The sequence below is a fragment of the Octopus sinensis genome, linkage group LG7 (genome assembly GCF_006345805.1).
Source record: "Octopus sinensis linkage group LG7, ASM634580v1, whole genome shotgun sequence".
NCBI lineage: Eukaryota > Metazoa > Mollusca > Cephalopoda > Octopoda > Octopodidae > Octopus > Octopus sinensis.
The window spans coordinates 41454209-41466708 of NC_043003.1; the positions used below are offsets into that span (position 1 = coordinate 41454209).

A 12500-nucleotide genomic window follows, 5' to 3' on the forward strand; every position below is an offset into this window, starting at 1 on the left:
ATGTATGTATGTATTTCTACTTTTAGCTTGTAAATTTGCAAATTAGCTATCCGGGCCAGAGAACCAGGAGGCACGCAGACATATATCTACATGTATATATAATTAAATGTGTAACATGCGTACATGATATATACATATATACATATACGTATATAACGGTGTTTGTGTGTTTCTTAAATGGCTTATAAACACCTTCCACGCTGCAATTGTTAAAATTATCTAAACTTAGAAATAGTTCGACTAAAGATTGGACCTGGCGATGTCTAACTTAATAGCACCACCTGAGAGGATTATCTAATTCCTTTCTAAGTCAAGTTCTGTTTATGGTCCATTGAAGTAGTAAGTTCTTGTTGAGTGAGTTGTATCCAGGTATGGGTGGCTTGTCTGGTATTCCTTGAAGAAAACTGTCCAGAATCCGTTTAAAGGTGATGGGATCCTTTTCCTCTTTGATCAGTTTTGGGACAATGTTAAACAGGGCCTGTTGAGGAAAAGAAATTATGTCGCAGTGTACATGTATGCTGTGATCTTGAATTGGTCAGGGGACGTATGGCCCGTGGTCCCAGCCTTGGATGAATCTTGAAACTAATGTTCAGGTCGTTTGAGTAATGCTGGCGGTCGTGCAAATGATGAACAGCTCGCGGCGGCGCTGGAGAGAATAGAGTTTCAATGCTTTAAGGCGGTCCCACATATATCAAAAGGATGTGTTATGATACTATTTCATATATACATTGTCGACAGCACTAAAAGAATTGCTGTTTGGTAAGAAACATACTAAAAAACAAAACACACAACTTTCAAGCATATTTACCCTATGCACAGCAGTATTCAATCAAATATAGGCAGGATTAAACATTAACTTTAAAATTAAACTACAAGAAACACATAAATCTACGTACATCTGTATCGGTATTAATAGTAAACCTACAATAACTAAATTATATACTAATTAGCGACCAATCTTACAGTCCATACAAATAATAATTCCACCAGTCTTCCATAGTTACTACTATAATAACAGAAAGTGAAAGCTTTATTTCAATTCTCTTCAAAACAAAAACACGATTGAATTTAATGAATATAATCATGAGTGAAAAGCTTTAATTCATAATTCAAAAGTTAATAATAAAAACACTACATACTCATTATACAAGCTATAATGTGAAGTCACCAGTAACTAGTAAAAACAATAAATTTATAAATAGGATCTAATAAAGATATACTTATAATTAACCATTATTATAAAACTTTGCTACAATTAAAGCTAAATTAAAACCGTTTAAAAGATAATAAAACTACGATATATTAACACTTACATGATTTTTCAAACCACATGGTTCATCACTTCTATAACTTAAAATATTATCTTAACTATAGATGACGTAGTACGTAATTATGACTTCCTCAATTGTCTCAAACAATATTGGTGACGTAGTAAGCAAATAACTTGAATATATATATATATATATATATATATACGCGTATGTATGTATGTATGAATGTATATATATTTTGATAGGTTTCGGCTAGTATTGGAACAGGCCATGTCTAACTTAATAGCACCACCCGGCAAAGTCATTCAAATCAGGAATCGGACTACATCTCCATAAACAATAACTCTCTCTTCGAGAGAGTTATTGTTTATGGAGACATATTCGTGTGTAGGAGATTTATCCGGGATTTCTTGATGGAATTTGTCCAAAGACATCTTGAAATTTATGGATCCATTTCTTCTTTAATGTATTTTGGTGAAATGTTAAAGACAGCGGAGCTAATTGAGGTGAAATAATTGTGCCGTACTGTTGTAATGTGATGCGAGTATGATTTATGTTGTGGGCGGATGGCACGGGGACCAAGTCTTGGGTGTATCTTAAAGGCGATGACAACATTACTTGGGATGGAATATTTTCCACGTCATGCACATGATGTAGCGATCACGATGGCGTTGGAGAGAAAAAGCTTGAGTTTTTCTAGTTGACCCCCAATAGGCAAGAACTGTCATGCCATCTATCTTTTTTGTAATTGAACTTTGAGGTATTTCAATCTTCATTCTTTGTTTCGGAAAACCACGGTGGAGAACAGTATTCAAGGTGGGATCGAGTAAAAGTAGAGAAGAGAAGGATAATGATGTGGATACCTCTCGACTAGAAGCACTTTCTGCGGGCCAAGCCAGCTTTGCTGTTTAGACGAATGTATGTATGTATGTATGTATGTATGTATGTGTGTATGTATGTATGTATGTATGAATGTATGTAATGTATGAATGTATGTAATGTATGAATGTATGCATGTATATATGTATGAGTGTATACATGCATACATACATACATACATACATACATATATATATATATATATATATATATATACACATGTGTGTAATGTGTCATTGTATGTGTATATGTACCCGTATGCATGTGCACACCTAAATATATACACACAAGCAGCAAGAAAACAATCATTTTCCTTTTTCTCTATCTTCTGTCTCTTTTTTTCATTCTCTATATTTCGCATCCCTCTGTGTATATGTATATGCATTTGTATATATGTGTATATGTGCACGTGTTTATACATGTGTACACATGAACATTTGTACGCACGCGGGTATGTGCGTGTGCATGCATTTTTGCGTATATGTTTTACAGAATACTACAGAACGCAATCTGAGCATGGGAATCAAACAAATCGATTATTGTGGGATTTGAAAATGTAGCAGGACAGAACGTAAAGAATTTCCAAGTGGCTGAAAGCAGATTTAGTAGCAAGACCATTAAGAAGCCAAAATAAAATCCAGATACGATGTAATATTTTAAAAAGAGAAAAAAAGGAAAGAAAATGATATTAGAATATGACTCATGATACTTTTTTCTTTATAGATACCAAATACGTACTTTGTATCATCAGTAAATTGCAAGCTCAAAATTCTTTGCAGAACAATTAACGATCGAGAGACTTTGTAAACATTTTGAATGTCTGTTGGTGTACAGTATGTGGTGGAACAAACATCCGCGTCAAAATTTTGACTACAAACAAAGTTCAAAAACGTAACCGTAAAAGTGTGTTATATGGGTTGCTAAAACCCTTATAACAAAGGCAAATTAAGCCTTAACAACAAAATAATTTCTAAAATTAATTGCTTATCTATGAACTTCTAACATTAAAAGTACACATCTCTCTCTCTCTCTCAGTGAAGATGCGGCTTCGACTGTTTCTTATGCAATTATATTTTTCCCTTGGTAGTAAATCCTTTCCTACCCTTGGCGTACCGTAAGGATATTTAAATTACTCTAAGACATGCTCAGCATGTTAATCAGTTAATTGCATGAAATGTCACTTAATAATTACAGCATTAAAATGCAAAAGTGAGATCAAATATGCTCGAAATATATCATGGTTGTGTCTTGAAGCATTTAGTTGCGTCTGTTTCCGTTTAATGTTCAAATACTATTGGGTCCAGCGTTGGCTTCCATCTGTCCTTCGTCAATAAACTTCGTACTAATTAAGTATTTACTTCGATATAACCAAATTTGTTTCAACTCACAAAGTAAATGGCGGGGCTGAAGGAGCGGGACAATGTTACGAAATATAGCCGAAGAGATAAATAAGATTGTCCGAAGTTGTGTGAGGTAAGACAAGTTTATTACAATGTGAATTTTTACGTGAAAAACACGTCGGTATGACATAAGAATGTTCTTAAATTCTTTTATTTGAACATCTATGTTTTGAGTTGAAAATCCATAAAGCTATTGGGATTTAGGCGGCGAGCTGGCAGAATCATTAACACGCTGGTCAAAGTGCACAACAGTATTTCGCCTGTCGCTACGTTCTGAGTTCAAGTTCCGTCAAGGTTGACTTTTCCTTTCCTCCTTTCGAGGTCGATAAAATAAGTAGCAGATGAGCACTGGGGTCGATGTAATCGACTTATCTCCTCCCCAAAATTGCTGTCCTTGTGGCAAAATTTGAAACCATTGTTATCATTATTATTAATATTATTATTATTAATATTTTATTATTATTATTATTATTATTATTATTATTAATATTATTATTATTATTATTATTATTTATTATTATTATTATTATATTATTATTATAATTAATATCATTATTATTATTATTATTATTATTATTATATTATTATTATTAATATTATTATTATTATTATTATTATTATTATTATTATTATTATTATTATTATTATTCAGTAGTTTTATTTTTATAGCGTGCTTTCACTTCACTACCGAGTGCAGCTCTGTGTGCCTTGGGTATGTGCTGTGATTTGTTGTGATGCTCTGATGGTTACTGTATGGAAAGTGTTCTGCGTAGGATATGTGCAGTGCCTAGTAGTGCAATTTTCTGTATGTTATATGTGTTTGTAGTCCTGGTGTTTTTGTTATGTATTTGTCTGAATATCTTTTTATCGTGCCTAATGCACCTACTATGATAGGAATTGTTTCTGTTTTCAGATTCCACATTCTAGTTACCTCTATTTCCAGGTCTTTGTATTTTGAGAGTTTCTCCATTTCTTTTAGAGACACGTTGTCATCTGCCGGTATTGATACATCAATTAGAAAGCATTTTTTTTCTTCATGATCTCTGACAACTATATCTGGTCTGTTGGCCTTAATTTCTCTATCTGTGTGTACCGGCATATCCCAGAGTATGGTTGCTTTCTTGTTTTCTGTGACCTTTTCTGGTGTGTGCCTATACCATCTTTTTTCTGTTGTTATTCCATAATGTTGGCATAGCTTCCAATGTATGTAGGTTCAAACTCTGTCATGTCTGTGAATATATTCCTTCTTAGCCAGGACTGGGCAGCTAGAGATAATAGGATTTATTGTTTCTTGTCCATCTCCACATATTCTGCAGTTACTTGTAATATTTCTTTTCATTACATGTTTTTGGTAATTTCTGGTGGGGAGGCTTTGGTCTTGTGCTGCAATTAAAAATCCCTCTGTTTCTGCTTGAGTCCTGAGCTTCTCACCATTGCTGGGATTTTTCTTTGTCTATTTCTTTTGCGTTTAGTTTAGTGCAGTATTTACCATGAAGGGGCTTTTCTTGCCATCGTTTTATCATGGTTCGTTGCTGTTCTACTTTTAGTTTGGATTTCATTTGTTTTATAGCTTTTGTTGTTTCTTCTTCTTCTTCTTCTTCTTCTTCTTCTTTCTTCTTCTTCTTCTTCTTCTTCTTCTTCTCTTCTTCTTCTTCTTCTTCTTCTTCTTCTTCTTCTTCTTCTTCTTCTTCTTCATGTTTATTAGGTGGTATGATTTCTTGTTTATATTTGTCAGCTTCCTTAAATACTGAGAACAGTTTTTTGTTTTGCTCGTGTTTTGCCGCTATTTGTATCAGTTTTCCTTCCTTCTGAAGTAGATATTTTTGCAGTCCTATGGTGGTTATTTTATAGTAGTTTTCCAGCTGTATAAGGCCTCTACCACCTTCTATACATTGTATATATAGTCTTTCTATGTCAGATTTTGGGTGATGCATCCTAGATCCTGTCATTATTTTTCTTGTTTTCCTATCTATTTTGGTCAGTTCATTTCGTGTCCAGTTAAGGATATTGTAGCTGTAACTTATAACTGGGACAGCTAAAGTGTTGATACCTATTATCTTGTTTTTAGTATTGAGCTCTGTTTTCAGTATTGATCTAACTCGTCTATAATATTTTTTTTTATTTTCTCTTTCATTTGTGTGTGTTGTGTCTTATCTAGTTCATGGATTCCTAAGTATTTGTAAGTTTGGCTTTGGTCTAATTCTTTTATTTCATTGGTTTTATCTAGTGTGATGTTGTTACTCTTAACTAGTTTTCCTCTTTTGAGGGTTACTTTGGCGCATTTTTCTAATCCAAATTTCATATCTATTTCTTTGGTAAATCCATGAACTGTCTTTAATAGTGTTTCCAGCTGTTTGTCATTTGCAGCGTATAGTTTTAGGTCATCCATATATAAAAGGTGGTTGATCGTTTTGCCGTAACATTTATATCCGCATCCAGTTCTATTTAGTATATCAGATAGAGGTGACAGTGCCAAGCAGAAAAGGAGTGGAGAGAGCGTGTCTCCCTGGAATATTCCTCTTCTAATGGGAATGTCTTTGGTTTTCATGAGTCCCTCTTTTGTTTGGAGGTGTAGGACTGTTTGCCATTTATTCATAGAGTGCTCTATGAATTTTATGATTGTTGGTGCTACTTTGTTAATGGCTAGTGTTTCGAGGATCCATGTGTGGGGGATGCTATCAAACGCCTTTTTGTAGTCAATCCAGGCCATACTGAGGCCTTTCTTCTTTCTGTGGCTGTCTTCAGTTATGGCTTTATTAATCATTAGTTGATCTTTACAGCCATATGAGCCTTTGCGGCATCCTTTCTGCTCTTCTGGGAACAGTTTGTTTTCGTCCAGGTGCTTGTTCAGCCTTTGCGATATCACTGCAGTAAATGCCTTGAACATATTATTATTATTATTATTATTATTATATTATTATTATTATTATTATTATTATTATTATTATTATTATCATTGCTGTTGTTGTTGTTTATATTGCCTTTGTACAGCTTCTAACGCTGGAGAAGTACTACAGTGTCTGCTGTTCACTACCAATGAACTAAGGTAACACCTCTTATTTTTCGAGTGTTGTTTTCTGCAAGTGCGCCAACCTTATTGCAGCCCCAACTTCTTCAACGTACTTCTCGAGATTTTTGTTTACAGTTCCCATGGCTCCTACAATTATTGGTACTACTGGTACATTTTACATCGACCACAACTACTTAACTTCCCAAGCTAACCTGTCATATCTCTCGACTTTTCTTTCTTCGTTATCGCACACTTTGTTGTCAGCTGGGCATGCTATATCTATGATCCAGCATAGTTTGATTTCTTTCTCAATTAAGACTATATCCGACTTTCTATTCTCAATCTCATGGTCGCACTGAATCAGCAAATCCCATAGGATCTTTGCATTTCCATTTTCAACGATGCCTTCAGGTTTGTGGCCGTACCAATTTTTTACTCTGTCAAGTCCATACCTGTTGCAGAGTGTCCAATGGACAAGCCTGGTTGTATTGTCGTGGCGTCCCTTATATTCCTCCTGGTCTAGTGGTGTACATTGGCTGGTAATATGCCATACGGTTTCACAATTTTGTCCACAGATTCTGCACTTATCACTTTCTGATGTGTTGTTTATTCTGTATTTTATGTAGTTTGTTCTTAGTGCTTGCTCTTGTACAGCACAGATTAGAGCCTCCGTTTCCGGTTTTAAATCACTTTTAGTCATCCACAACCATCTTTTTTCTCTGTCTGTCTTATCTTCAACATCCCAATGAAATTGACCATGCGTTCTTTTTTTCCCAGCTATTTTCAGTTTCATTCGTTTTCAATTTCTTGTATAGTGTTTTATCGTTGCAATCTTTTATCCTACACAACCCTGACCTTCCTACTTCTAATATTAGCGGTTCTGTGGCATTTTTTACATACCATGCTATGTTGTTTTCTTTTGCTCTAATGCTGTGTTCGCATCCAATATGTCCTCTTCCTCCTCTTTTTCTTGGTACATACAGTCAGTCTATGTCGCATTTTGGGTGGAGTGACACAAATCTAGTTAGCAACTTCCTTGTTTTTCTGTCTAAGCTGTTTAGTTCGTCGACTGTCCATGCGATTACCCCTGCTCTATATCTAAGGACACTACCCACACGTTGATAGCTTCGATCTGATTCCGTCCGTTTAATTCCGATTTAAGTATCAGTCTCAGTCTGCGTAAGTACTCCACCTTAAATTTTTCTGTCATTTCTTTCTCCATTAATTTATCCATTTCCAAAATTCTCATGTACTTATAGCCCGTCTCTTCTATATGCTTTATAACCTCCCCCGAACGTATCGTTAGTCCGTCCATACATTTGATTTTGCCTCTCTTCAATACTAACACACCACAGTTTCTCAGTCTGAACGCCATTCTGATATCAGCACTGAAGGTATGCACCATATCAACGAGGGAACTGACTTAGGCTTCATCTTTACCATAAAGTTTGAGGTCATCCATGAATAACAAATGCTTGACTTTTTGTTAGCGGCTTTTGAATGCATACCCAGGTACTACCTTCCACAGAATCAGTGTCAGTGGTATCAAGCACAGTACAAAGATAAGTGGGGACAGGCAGTCCCCTTGGGAGATGCCCATCCTAATTTCTACTGTCGCTAAACTTATTTCGTACGCTGTCAGGTCCGTCCTCCAATTCGCCATACTTTTTCCAAGCAATCGCTCGACATTCGATGCAATCCCAAATAGTTTCATGCACTCCATAATCCAACAATGTGTGATCATATCGTACGCCTTACGATAGCCGATCCATGACATGGCTAAGTTACTTTTCCTCCTCTTGCCGTCTCTCGGTACAGTTTTACCTATCAGGAATTGATCCTTGATACATCTGCACTTACGCTTGCAACCCTTCTGCTCACGTGGCAGGACTCCATTTTTTTCTAGACGTTCGTACAATTATTATTATTATTATCATCATCATTATTATTATTATTATTATTATTATTATTATTATTATTATTATTATTATTATTATTCCATTTCAATGATGAGAAAATAAACAAAAATGAACTAAAAATAACTAGAAAAAACAAATAGATTCCAAAATGATTCAAAAATAGAAATCTCGAAAAAAAAATTGATTGCAAAATTCAAAAACGCAATAAATTCCAAAAATAAAAAAAAAACGGCGAGTACTTAGTTGTCAATCCATTATATGAATATAGTAATGTTTAGTGAAATGTCTTTGTATCTGACTTTTTTAATGAAATTTATGTAATATATATACGTACATATACACACACAGACATACACATACATACAATCACACACACACGCGCGCGTGCACACGTACGCATGCACACATAACTTTAATTGTCAAAGTGATTGCGGGTGCCGAAGCACATACATCGCAAGAAATAAAGGTTAAATATTAATGCTCTACGAAGCTCACAATATATACACAGATGCACTGACAGGGGAGATAGCTGCTACACGACGTCTCTAGAAGTAACTGGACTAGACTAGCTTCACCTATCAGTCGTAGGCTAATTAGCAGTGACTACTCAATCGTTCCATGGTTTGGTTAAATATGACTGTCAGATATATATTTGCCACATAATTTTATGGCTGATTTAACAAAATGCTAATGTGTGTTTTAAAAATTAATACAGACAGGTGCAATATTAAACCAAATATATATATGTATATTCTGACAGGGAAGATATGGCATGTATATGTATATATATATATATATATATATATACTCTTTTACTGTTTTACTTGTTTCAGTCATTTGACTGCGGCCATGCTGGAGCACCGCCTTTAGTCGAGCAAATCGACCCCGGGTCTTATTCTTTGTAAGCCCAGTGCTTATACTTATCGGTCTCTTTTGCCGAACCGCTAGGTGACGGGGACGTAAACACATCAGCATCGGTTGTCAAGCAATGCTAGGGGGACAAACACAGAGACACACACACACACACACACACAACATATATATATATATATATATATATATATATATATATACGACAGGCTTCTTTCAGTTTCCGTCTACCAAATCCACTCACAAGGCATTGGTCGGCCCGGGGCTATAGCAGAAGACACTTGCCCAAGATGCCACGCAGTGGGACTGAACCCGGAACCATGTGGCTGGTTAGCAAGCTACTTACCACACAGCCACTCCTGCGCCACATATATATATATATACATACATACATACATATATTCATATATATGCATATATATATACTGACAGTTAGATTTAGCCAAACAATAGAACGTCTAATGATCTTTAGAGTCGTTCAGGGGACGGTTATTACCATTGTCAGTGTATATTTATATCCTGCGCTTCATACAGCAGTAGTTTTTAACTAACATTTCTTGCAATATAGGTGATTTTGCGCCTCCAGTCACACAATTTTTGATGATTTAAGTTTTCGTTTTTTGGTTTTATATTGCACCTAGCTAGTTTATATCAAGTTATATATATTCTTCTACGTCTTTCAACCAATCCGTCACGTGGAGTGGTATGAATTGTGCAACCTGGGTAGCAGAATGTATGCACAATCAAGGAAAACCATATATAACTATCGTGATTTGATTAATATACACAAATGTGATTTGATGCAGCGTCCGAGGACGATGTGAATGAGTAAGTGCAAATGCGCAACAAATATGTTTTCATTATATCGCATTTCTTTGTCAGACAGTAGGTTTGATTAGAAATATGAATAAATGTAAAACGTCAAGTCTAATAGCAACACCTCAACAACAATCACTATTTTCTCGTCAAAATTATAGCTCTCCCATGTGTTTTATGCAATATTTTAATTTCTGTGAAATGAAGCGGCATACAAAATTACGTACTCACCGAAAGCGATCATACAGAAGTTGTATTCATGTGTCCCAGTCTCTTAGTAATTGTTGCCAGATCTCCCTAGAAGTCATTGTTGTTAATACATACTAGCTGTTAACAGTTCACAGTGGAACACCGCATGTTTTTCACTTATCCTTTCAACTGGTATATAAGGCCAGTGATTACAATGGAATAAAATGAAATGAAGAAATTAATGGTTTAAACTAGTTTTATTGCAGACATAATGTTAAATTCCGTTTATTCTAAGAGAAAGTTATTCGTAAACAATTAATTAAAATCTCCAGTACTTCGATTTTTTTCTGATATGCTTTGTTGTAACAAAGCTCATAGATGGTCTTTGCCGAAATGTGAGAAGCAGCTCTTTTGATCATTAGAAATAACTCAGCATCGATCTTGTAGTCGCTCGAGCTACTATTGATAGTAGGCGATTAGCTGTCATCCTATTGTTTTACTAATTATAAATGAGATTACATTGTATAAGCTTGTTTTATAGAGATGATAATTGAATAAGTGGTGAAATGATCGTAATTTGGAACTTGTTAATTATAGCTCCATTTAATAACTGCTGTAGTGACAAGCAACAAGAAAAATACCAAGCCGACTAGGCAATTTTCATATAGGTGATTGATTTGATCGAAATGACAGCCGAATGTTCCTCAAATGACACCCAATCGTTAAAAACGAATTGCACTTTAGTTAATGTCTTCTAGAATACGCTGTCTAAACGTATGACGTATGAGTCACAAGTGGAATGTCTTTTACCGGTGATCTGATCGCTCTGCTGAATTTGGTCTAAGCTTTAAAAATATGAATATCTCTACATGGGAAAGTGGAGGAGATATAATGAGGTAAAATGAGAGGAGAAAATGGAAAAGAAAAAAAATCATAAAAAGTAAAGAAGGAAGGAAATTTGGATGCACACAGATACATACAGACACACTAACTTTCAGACGCCCAAATGCGCGCGTGCACTAACACACACATATGAATATGTCTGTGTGTATGTGTGTTTGTGTACGTGTGTGCATGTGTGTATGCGTATGTGTGTGAGTGTGTTTTCGACTTGACCTTACAAATATATTCCCTACTTTTAGGTCACTTTAAATAAAAACCCTTGATTCAATAGCACTCTGTACAAATTTTATACTTGGAATGCCCAATTTTAGATACTATTAGATTTTACTCACAAGGTATTGGAATCTTATATGTATACCATTTGAATGTTGCATTAAAATAAATCCCACCTGAAGAATAATGTGGAAAAACGCATCAATCTCATCAGGGAGTAGATTATAAATAATAGTGCTCATCAATAAATGTAAGAAAGTACAATCTATAATATCTATCTATCTATCTATCTATCTATCTATCTATCTATCTATCTATCTATCTATCTATCTATCTATCTATCTATATATCTATCTTATAATATTGACGTTTTCAATAATAGCGCTGATTTCAATGAGTCATCATTATATAAGGTAGGATATAAGGAGGAAATCAAGTATCTGAACCATCTTGATCCTTGTTTAACCTCTAATAATCTAGTTAATAGTAGTTATACTTCAGGCTTTTTAATGAGAAGTTTCCCTATAAGTCGCATAACCATGGTAAGACTATTTGGTTTATTATTACATACGAAATACAAATTAAAAGTAAACTTCTTTACCTATTTCGTCAAGCCATCGAATGGAACTTTCCCCAAAATTCCAGGTACCATTCCATTCTCAACACACATCGTATCCGAATTGGTTTCTCCAACAGTAATTATACCCTCGCATACCAACTAGATGATTAAAGGTAAATGGGTTTCACTTAATAACTGTAATAACAATAATATTAATAATGACAATATCTCCTTAAATAGTACTATCAATAGTATTAGTCCTCGTAATTGTGGTCCGAATAAAACTTGCGTTCTCAACGGAAATAGCAGGATTAAAAACGTTGTTGGTCAATGTAAAATTTCTGTAGGATCTAAAGTATATTTTTACGCTGGCATTTCATCCACATAATTAAGAAAACGTGTTACCAACCATCTTTCTATATTTAAATATGGTAATAAACGTAATACTACAGGTTTTAGTTAAACTAATTT

The 12500-nt window shown here is 34.7% G+C and overlaps 2 long non-coding RNA genes across 2 annotated transcripts in view; one reads left to right on the forward strand and one right to left on the reverse strand.

Moving 5' to 3' along the window:
• LOC118764223 overlaps window positions 1–12500 on the reverse strand; it is a 25090-nt gene that overhangs the window by 7252 nt on the left and 5338 nt on the right. The window lies entirely within an intron of this gene.
• The window catches only part of LOC118764224, a 25571-nt gene that overhangs the window by 7039 nt on the left and 6032 nt on the right, over window positions 1–12500 (forward strand). Inside the window, exons 2-3 of the long non-coding RNA XR_005000019.1 lie at window positions 6036–6050; window positions 7436–7437. This is a non-coding gene — a long non-coding RNA (uncharacterized LOC118764224). The remainder of the gene's footprint in view (window positions 1–6035; window positions 6051–7435; window positions 7438–12500) is intronic.